Raw genomic sequence first — 15,923 nt, forward strand, 5'->3', positions numbered from 1 at the left:
CACAACACAGCACACAACACACACAAAACACAACACACACAACACAACACAACATAGCACACACCACACAACACACACAACACAACACAACACACACACCACACACAACACAACTCCCAACAAAACATAACATACAAACCACACACAACACAACACACACAACACACCACAAGTAACACACACAACACAACACACGCAACACACACAACACACGCAACACACACAACACAACACATACAACACATACACAACACAACACACATACAACACATAAACACACAACACAACACACAACAAACACATACAACACACACAACACAACACATACAACACACACAACACAACACACGTACAACACATAAACACACAACACAACACACACAACAAACACACAACAGAACACACAACACACACAACAAACACACAACAGAACACAACACACAACATGCACAACACAACACGCAACACAACACACAACACAACACACACAACACAACACACACAAAACACACAACACACACAACACACACAACACACAACACACCACACAACACACACAAAACACACAACACACACAACACAACACACACCCCCACCACACAACACAACATACACAACACACAACACAACACACACATACAACACACACAACACAACACACACAACACACACACAATTAAAACGGAGACCACCAAAAGAACATGAAAAAAGTCATAAAAGCTTTAACAAAAACCACAAATTCTCTTTAAATGAGCTATCATTAGATTTATAGCTGATTTGTCAATAGCAATTGAATTGTTAGAAAATATTGAAATGATAACTTCAATGAGGAGAAAAGCAAATAAATACTATGTTGAATTATTTAGCCAATAAATCCATTCTTTGAGAATGAAACTAAGATAAAGCTTAGTTAGGTAAAATCAGAATTTATCACTGGCTGACCGCTATTCTTCTAAGAAAATTCTTGTAAAAGATGTATTTCAGGAAGAAAGAAAATGAGAGAGGTTAGAAAAATGACAAGGAGCTGAAGAGCAAGGAAAATGGTTAAAAAAAAAAAGGTAAAACCAAGTGCATATTCACTATAAAACCACAGAATATGATGTTATGTTATTCTAATGTCTTTGCATTTCTCAGGTGAGTTAAAAAGTTAACCATTAATGTTAGATTTTAATAAAGGATGATGTTGTCATTGGTATTGTCATGACCAAAACAATGAGTCCTAAATATTCAAAACAAGGCAAAAAGAGAATTGAAAAGAACCATTTGGGGCTGGTGGAGTGGCTCAAGTGGTAGAGTACCTCCCTAGTAATGTATGAGGTCCTGAGTTCAAGCCCCAGTACTGCCAAAAAAATAAAGTTGCTGACACTACGACAAAAATAGTGGGGAAATTATATATGTAATAAAAATGTAAAGAATAAAATTTAGTATTGTTAAAAAAAAAAAAAAAAAAGAACCATTTGACCAAAAGGATTTTTTTTTAAAAAGAAAGAAAAATAAAGCAGAAGGAAAGCACAAAATAAGATGAAGATTAAAATCCAACCAAATTTGCAATTAAAATAACTGTTAATGGACTAAGTAAATATAGTTATAGATAAGAATTATATACTAGATTAAAAAACAACAACATTGGAGTGCTAGTTATAAAAGATACATCTGAAATATAAATAATACACAAATTTGGGGAGAAAAAGAATGGAGAAAGATATACTATGAAAACATTAACCACGTTAAAGTTTCCATATATGTTAGCAGCAGGCAAAATAAACTATGGAGGACAAAAAGCATAATAGATGATACAGAGGGTTAGTTCAAAATAATACAAAGTTGAATTCACCCAGGAAGACTTTTTTAAATATCACAAATTTGTATATAACTATTTGGCTTCAGTGGTAGGTTCTGACAAAAATTCTTGGGAAAAAAGTAATTCAACTCTTGCACCCACTCTTCTAGTAAGTAGAAAAAGATTATATATTGTTATTCAACTCATCAAATGAAGCTGGGAAAACATCCATAGCAACTTTCAACAATACAAGAAAGGAAAATGCACACAAATCTTTTTGAACACAGGTCTAAAAATCCTAAGCAAATATTAGCAAAGAGAATCTAGTAACATATAAAAAGATCAGTACATAATGAGCAAGCTGAGTTTATACCTGGTGTGTATGACTACATCTAAAATAATCTACATTAGTAGATTATATCAATGATTTACTTTACATAAAGAACAAAGGAGAAACTCATGTGATCATATTAACAGACACATTGAGGGTATTTGAAATGTTCAGTATCTACTGATGAAAGAAAGGAAGGTTTTTAACGTGCCAAAGAAACATTTATCAGGCTATATACATCTATGTCAGTTGTGAAGCTCATGGCTAGCACATGTGAGGAGCTTGGTCCCCAGTACTGGGAAAACACACATGAAATACCATACATGAGGTGACTGAGCAAAGACGTCCACTGTCTCCTAGTTTCTGTTTCCTTCTAACATTGCACACAGGTCTTAACCAGTACAGTAAGTCGGAAAAAAACAAACAATAAGTAGAAAGAATAGGAAAAAGAAACAAGGGCTGGCAGTGGTATAGTGCCTGCCTCGCAAGCGTGAGGCCCTGAGTTCAAACTCCACTACTACAAAATAGAGAGACAGACAGAGAGACAGAAAGAGAGAGAGAGATTGAAAATTCATTATTGGAAGATTACAGGGCTGGGGTGTAGCTCAGTGGCAGAGCACTTGTGGAGCATATGTAAGGCCCTGGGTTCCATCCCTTGTACTGTGATAAACAAATAAATAACTTTTTAAAAAGATTATATAATTGTAGCTATAGAAAAAAACAAAATTATCTAAAGATAAATTAGATTTAATAAGAATTTAGCAAAGTTGCTGAATACAAAATCAAGACACAAAAGTATTTATACTTTACATATCAATCCAAAACACTTAAAAATAAAAATATAAACAGGATATATTTTCAAAAGCATTTTAAAGACTAACTACTGATTGGGCACAGTGGCTCAAACCTGTCATCCTAGATACTAGGGAGCTGTAGAGACAGGAGGATTATGTTTCAAGGCCAACCCCAGAAAAAAGTTCACGGGACTCCATCTCAACCAATAGCTAGGTGTAGTGATACAAACCTGTCATCCCAGTGACATGGGAAAGCACAAGCAGGAAGACTGGGGTACAGGCCTGCATGGCATAAAACAAGACCCTATCTCTAAATAACAAATGCAAAAAGGGCTTGGGCATAGCATCTGCCTACCGAGCCTGAGGCCCTGAGTTCAAATACCAGTGCGGTTAATAAATAAATAAATAAATAAATAAATAAATAAATAAACAAAATCAACTGCCAAGGCAAGTATCTATCAAAGGATGTGAAAGAATACTGAGAAAAATTTATAACACGTTATTAAGAGACATTAAAGAAGCCTAAATACATGATGTTTGTAACTTGGAAAAGTCAACGTTATAAAGATGTCTGGCATCAAAAATTGCCTTACAGATTTAGTCAAATTGCAAACAGACACATAGGTGAAAACATATGTATATAAATAGGTGCACACACTTGTTTGTGAAAGTGCTTCTGTGATCAACAATGAGTTGTGAAAGCCTGAAAATATCCAAGACATTCAAAAGAAGAACAAAAAGGGTAAGTTTTTCCACTATATTATCAAGGCTACTTGAAAAGCTACAATAATTAAAAAATGCTATTGAAGCAGCATTAGAAAAGTAGCCTGATGAAAAGGGAGAGAGCCTGGAAACAGCCTTGGTTACATAGAGGAACCTGACTGTTGAAAGAAGGAGCACTGCAGGGCACTGAGCAGAGGTCCATACTTTCATAAATGGTACTGGGACAGCCTATGCTTATGATGGAGGAGGACGAGAGGGATGAAATAGGTCATTACTTCAAATAATACACAAAAATTGGGACTGGAGGCATGACTCAAGTGATAGAATGCCTGCCTTGTAAGTGCAAGGTCCTGAGTTCAAACCCCAGTACTTCCAAAAAAGAAAAAAGAAAAAAAATCTAGAACAAAAACAAAACACAAAAAACAATGAAAAATGTAGAAGTAAGATGCAAAAATTTAAAGCTTCTAGTTCATGATTTTTTTTGCCATACTGGGATTTGAATTCAGGACTTTGGGCTTGCTAGGGAGGCACTCTACCGCTCCCAGACCTAAAACTTCTAGAAAGTAATGTAGGAGAATATTTTCCTACTCTCCATGAAAAGAGTTATTATTAAACCTTATACAAAAGCACTAATCAGAAAAGGAAAATCTTGATAAACTGACTACATTAAAATTTAGAATTCTGTTCAATAATAGAAACCACAAAGAAAAGGAAGGTACAAATTAGAGAACTGAAGAAGATATTCATAGCACACTTAACTGACAAATAAATAGTATCCAGAACATAAAAGGCAAACAACCATCACTACTCATGGCAAATGGGGGGGGGGAAGGACTTTATAAAAGAGAGAACAATATCAATTGACCAACTAGTGTATCAGGTTCTCAACCTTATGGAAATACAAATTAAAACCATAATGAAATTCCACCACAGACTCTAGACCTAAAACAAATACAGTAATATCATTGGACTTGGGTCATGTGCTAAGAGGAGAATGTGTGTAGGAGGAATAGGGAAAGGGAAGGAAACCTAAAACTTTAAAGTGTTTGATGTGCCCACTGTATAGCAGTATATAAAGTAATCTTAAACTGACAGAGACCACTATGGGAAGGTGACTGAAAAGTAGTGAAGAGGTCTGGTAGACATGAACAAATTTGGGACATAACACACATGTGCATGGAAGCAATGCTAGGAAGCTCTCTGTATAGCTAACCTTATGTCAACTAACAAATACGCTATGTCTTTCTTATTGTTGCTTATATCTTCTGTTCAACAAAATTGGAGAAGAGGGCAGAACAGTTTCTGCCTTGAGCGAGTGGGTGGGGTGGAGGGGGGGTGGGGGGCAGGGGGGAGCAGTGGCCCAAACAATGTATGCACATATGAATAAATGAATAAATAAACTGAAAAAAAAAAAGAAATTCCACCACAGGTTTGGAGAAATACGTAAATCTGGTAATATCAGATGTGACAAGGACATGGAGCCCCAGGAACCCTCCCACTCTATTAGTGAGAGTACAAATTAGTGTAACCCTCTCTGAATTTGAAGTTATACATACCCTAAATGCTTTTTATATTTTCCTTTTTTGTAATCATATATTAATTGTACAAAGAGGTTTCATTATGATATTTCCATACATGCATATAGTGTACTTTGATCAAATTGACCTCCTGTATTACTCCTTGTTATCCCTTCTCCTCCCTTTTAAAAATAATTTTAATGGATTTCATGATTCTCTTTTCATGCATGCATATGAAAGTACTTTGACCATATTCACCTCCCATTCCCTCTCCTTTCACCTTCCCCACCCCCTGGATCCCACCCTCAAACAGTCTCTGTTTCACACTAGCATCATTTTTTTTAGGTCTAGATTCTCTTATGAAAGTGAATGTGCAATATTTGTCTTGTCAGCCTGGCACAGCCTATATTCTAAATCAGAATTCTACTCCTGGGTATTAAAGATAGAGAGATTCTGGAATTTGTCAACAATAACACATGTACAAGAATGATCTTAGCATCATGGGCCATATTTGCTAGCAACTGAAAAGAACTCACCTGGTCAGCAGAAGTATAATTGGAAAGCAAGTTATGTTATGTTCATACAATGGAATAGTGCAAAGCAAAAACGTAGACAAGTCTGACAAAAAGCCAGACACAAAAGAAGGTACTATGATTACATTCATGTCAAGTTTAAATACAGGGATTAAAAAAACCCTAAACTATTTTAATAAGGAACAAATTTAAGGCGATAAATCCATAAGGAAACTCTCAGAGGAGAAGGGTTGTGATCGAAAAAGATACCCCACTCTGGAGGATCATTTTTATGCTATTTCTTGATCTGAGCCAAGGTTACTCATAATTTTCTTTATAATTGTTTATTATGAAGTACATTTAAGTTTTGTGTGCTTTTCAAACTGGAGAAAAAAGCGTTCTTACCAAAAGAATAAGCAAGTTCAGCTAAATGCTTCTTCTAATACTATTGTTAAACTCTGCTTTTCTTCATGTCTCCATGAAGAACAAATTTTGTTTCTTGGTGCCACACATTCTATAGTTGACTTTGAATCCATAGACAGGAATCACCCCTGAAGCTGACTGATTTGAACAGAAGGCCCAGAATCAAAGACTCTATCTGAGAAATAAGAAAAGGGAACAATGGATGTTTCTTACAGAAACATTTTGTCTTGGAGTGTAAAGCTAGTTATTTGAACCAATTTCCCAGTATTTCAATTTGTATTGAAAAATTAAAAAAAAAAAGATGGATTGTATTAGCCCCAATTCTTCAGATTAAAAAGCTGATGTTCACATGAAGATATTAATAGCTCTCCTGTTTTGAGTGCCTGAGTTCTGAGAGTTTAAATGTGATGCACCCTTGCTTTGCACTGGCTGCCCTTCATATGTGATCTCCTCCTCAGCATTTGCTAAAGTAAGAATGTAACTGCTTTGCAAATATCATTAACAGAGATTAGGTAATTTGTACATATCACCAATAATCTAATGATTAGGCTAAGATTTGGATGCAGGCATTTTGACTCTAAGCCCTAAATGTGTCCTTCGGAACTACTTTGCTTCCCCTAAAGAACTTAAACAATGTCAGGGGAAGGGGATTTGGTTAGCAAAATACCAGCTTTGCTGAACACCTGACATGTAGAAAATGCAAGAGCTATAAAACATTGCTGGAAGTGTTGAAGGGTGCTGAACATAATGTCATGGCTTATGACACAAGCTGATGGCCCTTCAAGTCTTAGACGCTATGATTCAAGCCAACTGAGAGGACAGTGATAACACATCAATAGCCAGAGAGCATGCTAAAACACCTGCAATTAAGATCTAAGCTGCGTGATACAGAAGCAATACATTCAGCCTCCCATCTGTTTTTATTATTACTTTTTAGTTTTAAGATCATGCTATTTGAACCTCTGATTGACTTTCTCATGTAGCTTGGCCACAGACTATGAAAAACTATTATTTTCATGGTGTCAAAAGACAAAGTTACAAAAATTTAAAGATCTTAATTTGTTTTATTTGCAGTCTTAGAATTGAGCAATATCAACTGCTCAGAGAAGATTGGTTTTATAGACAGAAAAGGACTGATGAAAGCCAGGCATTTTTGTGTATTTCTGTTATCACGAGTTTCTTTTCATAAACTTAAGAGCCATTTGAACATCCTTTCCCATGGACAATTTTCCTTGTTTTTTGAGTTGTTGGTCTTTCAATGACTCTTACATATTGGGAGATTAGCTCCTTAATAAAAGTTCAAATCTGTTTTGCTAATTTTCATTACATACATGAATATATTAATCTTTTATGTCACTATAAAAGGCTTGACTTTGGGTTTTATGGCATACTTAGACAAGTTTTTACCACTCTGAGAGCTTGTTTGGAGGTTCTAGCAGGGGAGCGCAGCTACTCGTATACCCTTGACCGAAGAACGGTCCTCCTCTATCGGGGATGGTCGTCCTCTTCAACCGAGCGCGCAGCTTCGGGAGGGACGCACATGGAGCGGTGAGGGAGGAAGGAGACACCTGCCTAGCCAGCCAGATCAGCCGAATCAACCCTGGCGATAAATGGGGTGACAGATGTCGCAGCCAGATCGCCCTCACATCCAAGTTTTTACCACTCTGAGATAAAGTTGTTCAGTTAGGCATTGTCAGTAGTAAAAATAATTTGTAATATTCCTGCATGTTTATTGATAGTGTCTATGAACAACAAGAAAGATTCTAAATGCTCATTAATTGCAGACAATAAAATTATACTACATTTATATTATAGATACTACATAGCCATAAAAAGTACTACTGGAGCTACTTATGTGTGACTGTGGATCAGTCTCCAAATCCCCATGATACATTGTGAAGAGAAAAAGAACGGGATTTTGAAAATAGTGCATACATACATATACATACCTATATGTGTGTATGTATTATGTATATGTGTGTATACATATCTCCATTTGTATATAATGGAGGTGGGAAGATATACAAGCAAACACACATATAAATGCATACTTGATTGCTTATGTATAAAATCTCTTTGGAATGATACAGACAGAGAGAGTAGCATTGTTGCTTCTTTGGAGTTAGGAAGAGCTGGGTGACTGGAACAAAAGCAGAAATTTCTGTACATTTCATTTGTTTTTGTACCTTTTGAGTTTCCAATCAGGCACAACTATCACCTATCATTAATAAGATTTAAAAACAAATCCGATAATCACTATGGCCTCCTCTCTGGCAGCCAGTTCTTTCCCCTTTTCATGGTCTTTCACAGGCTGCACTGCTTAGGAAAACAGAATAGAATATCTTGCCTCTGTGAGCTGGGTCTCTGTATGTGTCTGCAACAGCCTGCTTTTACATCCACAGGGGTAGGGAATTTAGCTTGTTTTTAAATTGAGTAGAATTCAGAAAAGAACTTCCAGAATGATTAAATGGACTAGTTTGTAAAGAAAGATGAACAGCCCCGTGTGTGTGTGTCGTTTGGCTAACTGACAACAGGGCCAGGCTGTGGTTAACACATACAAGTATTTGACAAGCTCAAACACCAGGGAAGCAGAGGAGCAGTTGAGGAAAAATAAACTGAAAGATTTCCAAACAAAAGTCTTGGTTTGTCTTCTGTCTGTCTGTCTGTCTGTCTGTGTCTAGAGCAGCCCCTCCAGGAACGCAATGGATTTCTTGTTCCTTGGATGCCATCCTAGGTCATCGGAGTTATGAACTCAAACCAACTGCCAGGCCAGGAGGTGAGATGTTATCACTCTTATCTCTGCTCAAGCTGCCTTTCCCACTCCTATACTGAAGCTTCCTGAATCCAAGTGGGCTCTTGTTTTTTCTTACTTCCTTGTGAATAACCAATGAGAATCAGTCTTTTGGGGGGGTCTGTGTGGAGAGCTATTAATCATTCGGTCATATTTCAAAACCTGGCTAGATGTCTATGACGAAGTTGGGAAATGAGACTGCACTTCCTACAGCTTTGAGTCTAAGATGACTCATACTCATTCTACTACACAATGTGACCAGTGACACAGCCAGGTTGAAAAGGCCAGCTTATCAGCAGCCCAGGATTGTGCATTAGGTCTACTTTCCTAATGGCCTCTACTGGGTGTACCCCTGGAGCATATAAAAATTTGCATTGCTGGAGGTATCACGATACCTGACTTCAAACTACATTACAAAGCAATAACAATAAAAACAGCATGGTACTGGCACAAAAACAGACATGAAGACCAGTGGAACAGAATAGAGGACCCAGATATGAAGCCACACAACTATAAGCAACTTATCTTTGACAAAGGAGCTAAAAATATACGATGGAGAAATAGCAGCCTCTTCAACAAAAACTGCTGGGAAAACTGGTTAGCAGTCTGCAAAAAACTGAAACTAGATCCATGTATATCACCCTATACCAATATTAACTCAAAATGGATCAAGGATCTTAATATCAGACCCCAAACTCTTAAGTTGATACAAGAAAGAGTAGGAAATACTCTGGAGTTAGTAGGTATAGGTAAGAACTTTCTCAATGAAACCCCAGCAGCACAGCAACTAAGAGATAGCATAGATAAATGGGACCTCATAAAACTAAAAAGCTTCTGTTCATCAAAAGAAATGGTCTCTAAACTGAAGAGAACACCCACAGAGTGGGAGAAAATATTTGCCAACTGTACATCAGACAAAGGACTGATAACCAGAATATATAGGGAACTTAAAAAACTAAATTCTCCCAAAACTAATGAACCAATAAAGAATTGGGCAAGTGAACTAAACAGAACTTTCTCAAAAGAAGAAATTCAAATGGCCAGAAAACACATGAAAAAATGCTCACCATCTCTAGCAATAAAGGAAATGCAAATTAAAACCATGCTAAGATTCCACCTCACCCCTGTTAGAATAGCCATCGTCAGCAACACCACCAATAACAGGTGTTGGCGAGGATGCGGGGAAAAAGGAACCCTCTTACACTGTTGGTGGGAATGTAGACTAGTACAACCACTCTGGAAAAAAATTTGGAGGCTACTTAAAAAGCTGGACATCGATCAACCATTTGATCCAGCAATACCACTCTTGGGGATATACCCAAAAGACTGTTACTCCAGAGGCACCTGCACATCCATGTTTATTGCGGCACTATTCACAATAGCCAAGTTATGGAAACAGCCAAGATGCCCCAGCACTGACGAATGGATTAAGAAAATGTGGTATCTATACACAATGGAATTTTATGCAGCCATGAAGAAGAACGAAATGTTATCATTCGCTGGTAAATGGATGGAATTGGAGAACATCATTCTGAGTGAGGTTAGCCTGGCTCAAAAAACAAAAAATCGTATGTTCTCCCTCATATGTGGACATTAGATCAAGGGCAAACACAACAAGGGGATTGGACTATGAGCACATGATAAAAGTGAGAGCACACAAGGGAGGGGTGAGGATAGGTAAGACACCTAAAAAACTAGCTAGCATTTGTTGCCCTTAACGCAGAGAAACTAAAGCAGATACCTTAAAGCAACTGAGGCCAATAGGAAAAGGGGAACAGGTACTAGAGAAAAGGTTAGATCAAAAAGAATTAACCTAGAAGGTAACACCCGCACACAGGAAATCAATGTGAGTCAATGCCCTGTATAGCTATCCTTATCTCAACCAGAAAAACCCTTGTTCCTTCCTATTATTGCTTCTATTCTCTCTACAACAAAATTAGAAATAAGGGCAAAATAGTTTCTGCTGGGTATTGGGGGGGGAGAGGGAGGGGGCGGAGTGGGTGGTAAGGGAGGGGGTGGGGGCAGGGGGGAGAAATGAACCAAGCCTTGTATGCACATATGAATAATAAAAGAAAAATGAAAAAAAAGATAAAAAAAATTTGCATTATTGCAAAGGTGAAATACATTGTTTGCATCTGAAAATGTCACAATGAACCCCATTTTAAAAAGAAAATAAACATAAATACAAAAACTTGAGTGTTATGGGGGTTACTTTGTAATCTACCTGTCCAGTCTCTTCAACTGTTGTATCTATTGCATTCCTTATATTTCCTATTCACTTATCCTCAATTCATATTCATTTGAGCTTGTGTAGTAATGTGTAAGAGTATATGCTATGAGGTAGTATATATAAAAATCTGTGTGCATGCATGGAAAATCATGCCTGAGTCTGTGCATTTCTAGCTTTGTATTCATGTGTATCTAAGAAGATGCATATATATGGGTAAGATGAACCAAAATTAAAATTTTAAGAAGTGCTCTGGCAGGAGTTCCAAAACTAATACATAAGAGCATGTTTTAAAGACATTTGTGGCTTATGTTTATTTAAAATTTTTCCCGTTTTTCAAATGAAGGAACTGAACTGTGGCTGAAACTTGTCCCTGATGTGCTCCTTATGGGCAACCTCAGGTGAGGCCACACCCTTGTGGGCAGAGCAGAGGGCTGAGTGAATAACCATCTCACCATCCTGAAAAAGGGACGTTTCTTAGTCATGAGATGAACAAATAGTAGTTATGCCCTAGAGAGAGTGGGTAGGAAAATAACTCCTTCTCTCTGGGCCCTGGCTCTCTTAGGAGGCATGTAGACATGCTAAAGGGCTTTGTCGCATGATGGAAAGAAGCAGGATTCTGCCATAAGCAACAAGGTCAGTGCCACAGCCAATGAGGGAGGCAGGCTCATAGCTATTGGACTATGGTTAGGTTTGCCTACAGATTACAGAAAAATCACACAAAGAAGTCCAGAAGCCACTAGTCCCCTGTAGAGCAGTAGTCCAAAGATACTGTGGTGGTTCCACCAAGCTTTCCATCACCTCTTTGCTCTACATCCTTAGCATCTTATTCTAGCATCAAAACCATCTCATGTTTCAAGATGGTCACTGTAAACCCATTATCACATCTTCATACCAGACAGCAACAAGGTAAAAGAGGAGGCATTTTCTCATTTGATCAGTCCCTGCTAAGAGCCTTTCCTTATGTCTGTTTCTTCTGAATGGACCAGAACTTACTCTTGTGAGAATAACCTATCTACCTTCAAAAGAAGCAGGGGAAAATATCTTTTTAGCTTTGTTCAACACCATTTCAAAAGAAGTATAATTACTTTTCTGTAATTAAAGAAGGAGAAGAGAATCAATATTTTGTGAAAAGCTTTTCTGCAACATCTGGGCAAAAATGTAATCTACAGCAGACTCTGTAAGGATGGTGGTTGCCAGATGATTTGAGCATATCCTTTCCTTTGGTTATACCTGAGGCTTTACCAACAAAGTCATATGAACTGCTGTAATCTGCCCTTGACTATACATTCTCCATCGGAAGGAAGAACAGCCCCAGAAGCAGTGAGTAGTGTCTGCAGTGGCTTCCTATAGCACCACCTTGCATAGTGGCAGAGAAAATCCCTGAGCTGTACAGCTACTTCACGCTCATGCGCAATGCATCTGCTGATAGAGGGAAACAAGCAGGACACCTCCTAGAGACTCCCTGTAAAATACCAGGAAGTCAGAATACCTCCAAAGTATGGCTGAGGTCCTGCTGTCCCATGGGTCAGGGGTATGACCTTCACAACAAATAAGAAGAAGCAATTCTTTATGAAGCAGTAGTAGCATTTATGAAACCTATTATTTCAAGTGAGTATACAGGCTGAAAATACAAATTGGGTACAGAAGGGATTTAAATTCATTTGTGTGCTGTGTTGAGTTCTTTAGGTCTTCACTTCTTTGAATGGTAATTGGAAATCTGTAGCAGGAAATTGAGCTAAGATAGAAACATCTTGGGATCCATCCTAATCTTTCTAGGCCACTATTTTTAGAGTAATCATTCTTTCCACACATAACCCCATAATTCTACTTTCAGACTCAGATATTGGTCTGGGTAGACCATGGACTAAAAATGTATTCTTTTCGGTATGTACATAATGGTATTAACTGACCTTTTCTCTGCAGCCAAGTTCTCCTAAAGCAATAGGATATAACATCAATTAAAAATACTTCTTATTGTGGAAAAAAAGGTACTTTTTCACACTGTTGGTGAAAATGTAATTGGTACAGAAAATAGTATGATGTTCCTCAAAAAAGTAAAAAAAAAAAAAATTCCAGCTATGCCACTACTAGGTATATAGCCCCCACAAAAAGCAATGAAATCATTATATGGAAGGGTTATCTGAACTCCCATGTTAATTACAGTACTACTTACAATAGCTACAATATGTAATCAACTGACTGAAGTACCTGTCAGTAGATGAATGGATTTTTTGAAAATTCAAGCTAAATATAGATAGATAGATAGTTAGATAGATGTACAAGGGAATACCATTCAAACATAAAAAAGAATGAAATCCTGACATTTGTTGCATTTTGTTGCTGAAAATCCAAGTCTATATCTTCTAGTGCTTTATTTTTTTACTGAAACAGTGAGGTTTGGAGGTCACAGGACCCTCCTTAAGAGGATGGTGTTGCAATAGATCACTGATCATAGTGGCAGCAGAAGAATGAATGGCTCATTCCTGGATCAGGGTGGGCCTGATCCAGGCTGCCTCTGGAGAGCCATTAATAATTCCTTCAAGTTATCCTGCTCCAACGCTGAGGGAAGTATGGTCCTTCACAAAAAAGAAGGGATTACTGCCGAATTAAAATGCAGCAGGTCACCTTCCAAGGTAAGGTAGTTCATTGCCCTTGGGACCCATGGAAAATCCATGATGAGGCAGCCTGCTTTAAAGACCCTAAAAGAAGGGCATGCATTCCAGAATCACCCACTCAGCACTGAGACCCAACCTGCCAAGAAACTCTTCTCAGCTTTGAATGTAATTGCTCATGTTTTAACTAGCTTGGTTTTGTTTTAACTATCTTCTTCCCCTAAAGGACAAATAAGCTGGTCAACAGAGAACCAAAGGTGCATGACTTTTCCAGAGTTGGTGGATTAAAAAATATAGAACTTATTCTGTACGCATTCTTTTCCCCTGGTCTGAAGAACAGCAAATGCCTTTGTTGGAAGGCAGACCAGGAGGCAGCTGGTCTACCTGTTTGTGGATAAGCAATAAGTAAAATTCTTTAAATCTCAAGGTGCAACTTGCCAGGAGCATTTGTAATGCCAACCAATAGAAAAAAATGTAGGAAATAAAGAGGAGAGCAGCAATTTAAGTTTATAAAAATGCTGAAAGCTCTTGGAATTGAGCTGGGATTTGAGCTTTAGGGTGAGCAGAAGGTCTCTGTCACCCAGGTAATGACTGTGTGAGCCCCATAAGGAGATGGTTAAATTGAACCCCAAGATGACTGCTTTTAAGAGGGGAAAAATATGTCAATCACACTTTGCCTTTGACACAAGGAAATTCCTTGAAACTGAGAATGGAGAGTGGAAGGGAGGGAGAATGCCTCCTTATGTGGGTGGCCAGGAAACCAGGGGCCAGAGAAGCATGAGAGGAGAGAGGGAGAAAGAGACAGAGAGGGGAAAAAAACACAAGATTGAATTCTAATCAAAATGCTATGAGGCGTTCACACCAGGCCTTGAGAGAATATTAACAAGGTTACCCAAGGGGGGCCTTTAGCCCTAGGAATTATTAGCGAATATGGAATTATATTTGCACAAACACTACCAGATGCATGGAGCTAAATGTCCTGCAGATGTGGAAGGAGCCGGCCCATGTTCCAAATAGGCAGCAGCTTTATTTGTTTTACCCGTCTTCCAAGAGGCTGGGCAGCACGTTTCAGAGGGGTTACATTTCTGGAATGACCACCACACCATGGGCCCTGGTTTCCCAACGTCTCCTTCATTGGCCTCCAAGGTATCTCTGCCCAAGACTCTGAGACTCCTGATGCAGTTTGACAAACCTCATAGATTTTCTCTATCACCTTCATTGTGTGGGGAGGGATCCTAGAAGGGATTTTCTGAAATATCAAAGAGTTCTAAGCCAGGTAATCACAGGAACTTTAAAGAGGGGTTTTGGACTCAAGTATAACCGGTTAACACTAAAAGAAAAAAATAGCAAAGGACACAAGGAACAAAGAGTTTCCTTTCCATAGGAACCCTAAGACCCTCAGAAAGTCAGTTTAATTTAGATTCACCACTGCAGAAGGGAACTACCTGATTCTCTATTTGGACAAGAAACTACATTTGGTTTCCTGAATACAAGACCCCAAATCCCTTCCACCATCTTGCTCACCTTGAGCAAGAACTGCCAGTATAGAGAGAAAGGGTTTGCTCAGCAAAAAAAACTCATGTTAATGGCATGAGTCTCTTCTGAGGCTCTGGAAGTGGCTCTTTCAATGTGAGGCTATAGTTATATGTTCTTACACAGTTTGTAAAATTAAAGTATTTAACATCAACTAGTTAATACAGCCCTGAATTCCTGTCTGTCATATTCCCTTTGTGTGGGGTGGCATGGATTGGGTTGACAGTACATTCACCTTGGATGGAGTGAAATGCATTGTATGGTTCAAATCCTTTCTCTGTAGGACTCATTACTAACCACTCATTTATATGAATGGATTCCAGAAAAGTTCTTTATCATTGGGTGCTCACTCAGTGAGTTGGGTAATCAAGATATATTGCTCAGGGATGTGAATGAATGCTACAATGGCCAGCTCTGAAATTAGGAGGATTGATGAGAGCAGAAACAAGGTTTGAAATCTTAGAGCCAGAGGTTAGTAATGGAAAAGTTACCAGGATACCTTACAATGTAAGATCTTGTGTGAATGACATTGTAAGCCACAAGTCATGTTTCCTAAAAAAGTTTTCCTAAACTCTTAGCAACAAAAACCAAATTTTGATGAGCTATACTAGAGGAAAGTTAAGTTTCTATTCTTTCTATACTGTTTACTAAAAAATTGCTGTCATGTGAAGAAATCA

At 38.0% G+C, this 15,923-nt stretch overlaps 1 protein-coding gene across 2 annotated transcripts in view; it reads left to right on the forward strand.

The window, feature by feature from the left end:
* Wars2 (tryptophanyl tRNA synthetase 2, mitochondrial) overlaps positions 1-15,923 on the forward strand; it is a 300,714-nt gene that overhangs the window by 157,422 nt on the left and 127,369 nt on the right. The window lies entirely within an intron of this gene.

The sequence above is a fragment of the Castor canadensis genome, chromosome 12, assembly GCF_047511655.1.
Source record: "Castor canadensis chromosome 12, mCasCan1.hap1v2, whole genome shotgun sequence".
Classification (NCBI taxonomy): Eukaryota; Metazoa; Chordata; class Mammalia; order Rodentia; family Castoridae; genus Castor; species Castor canadensis.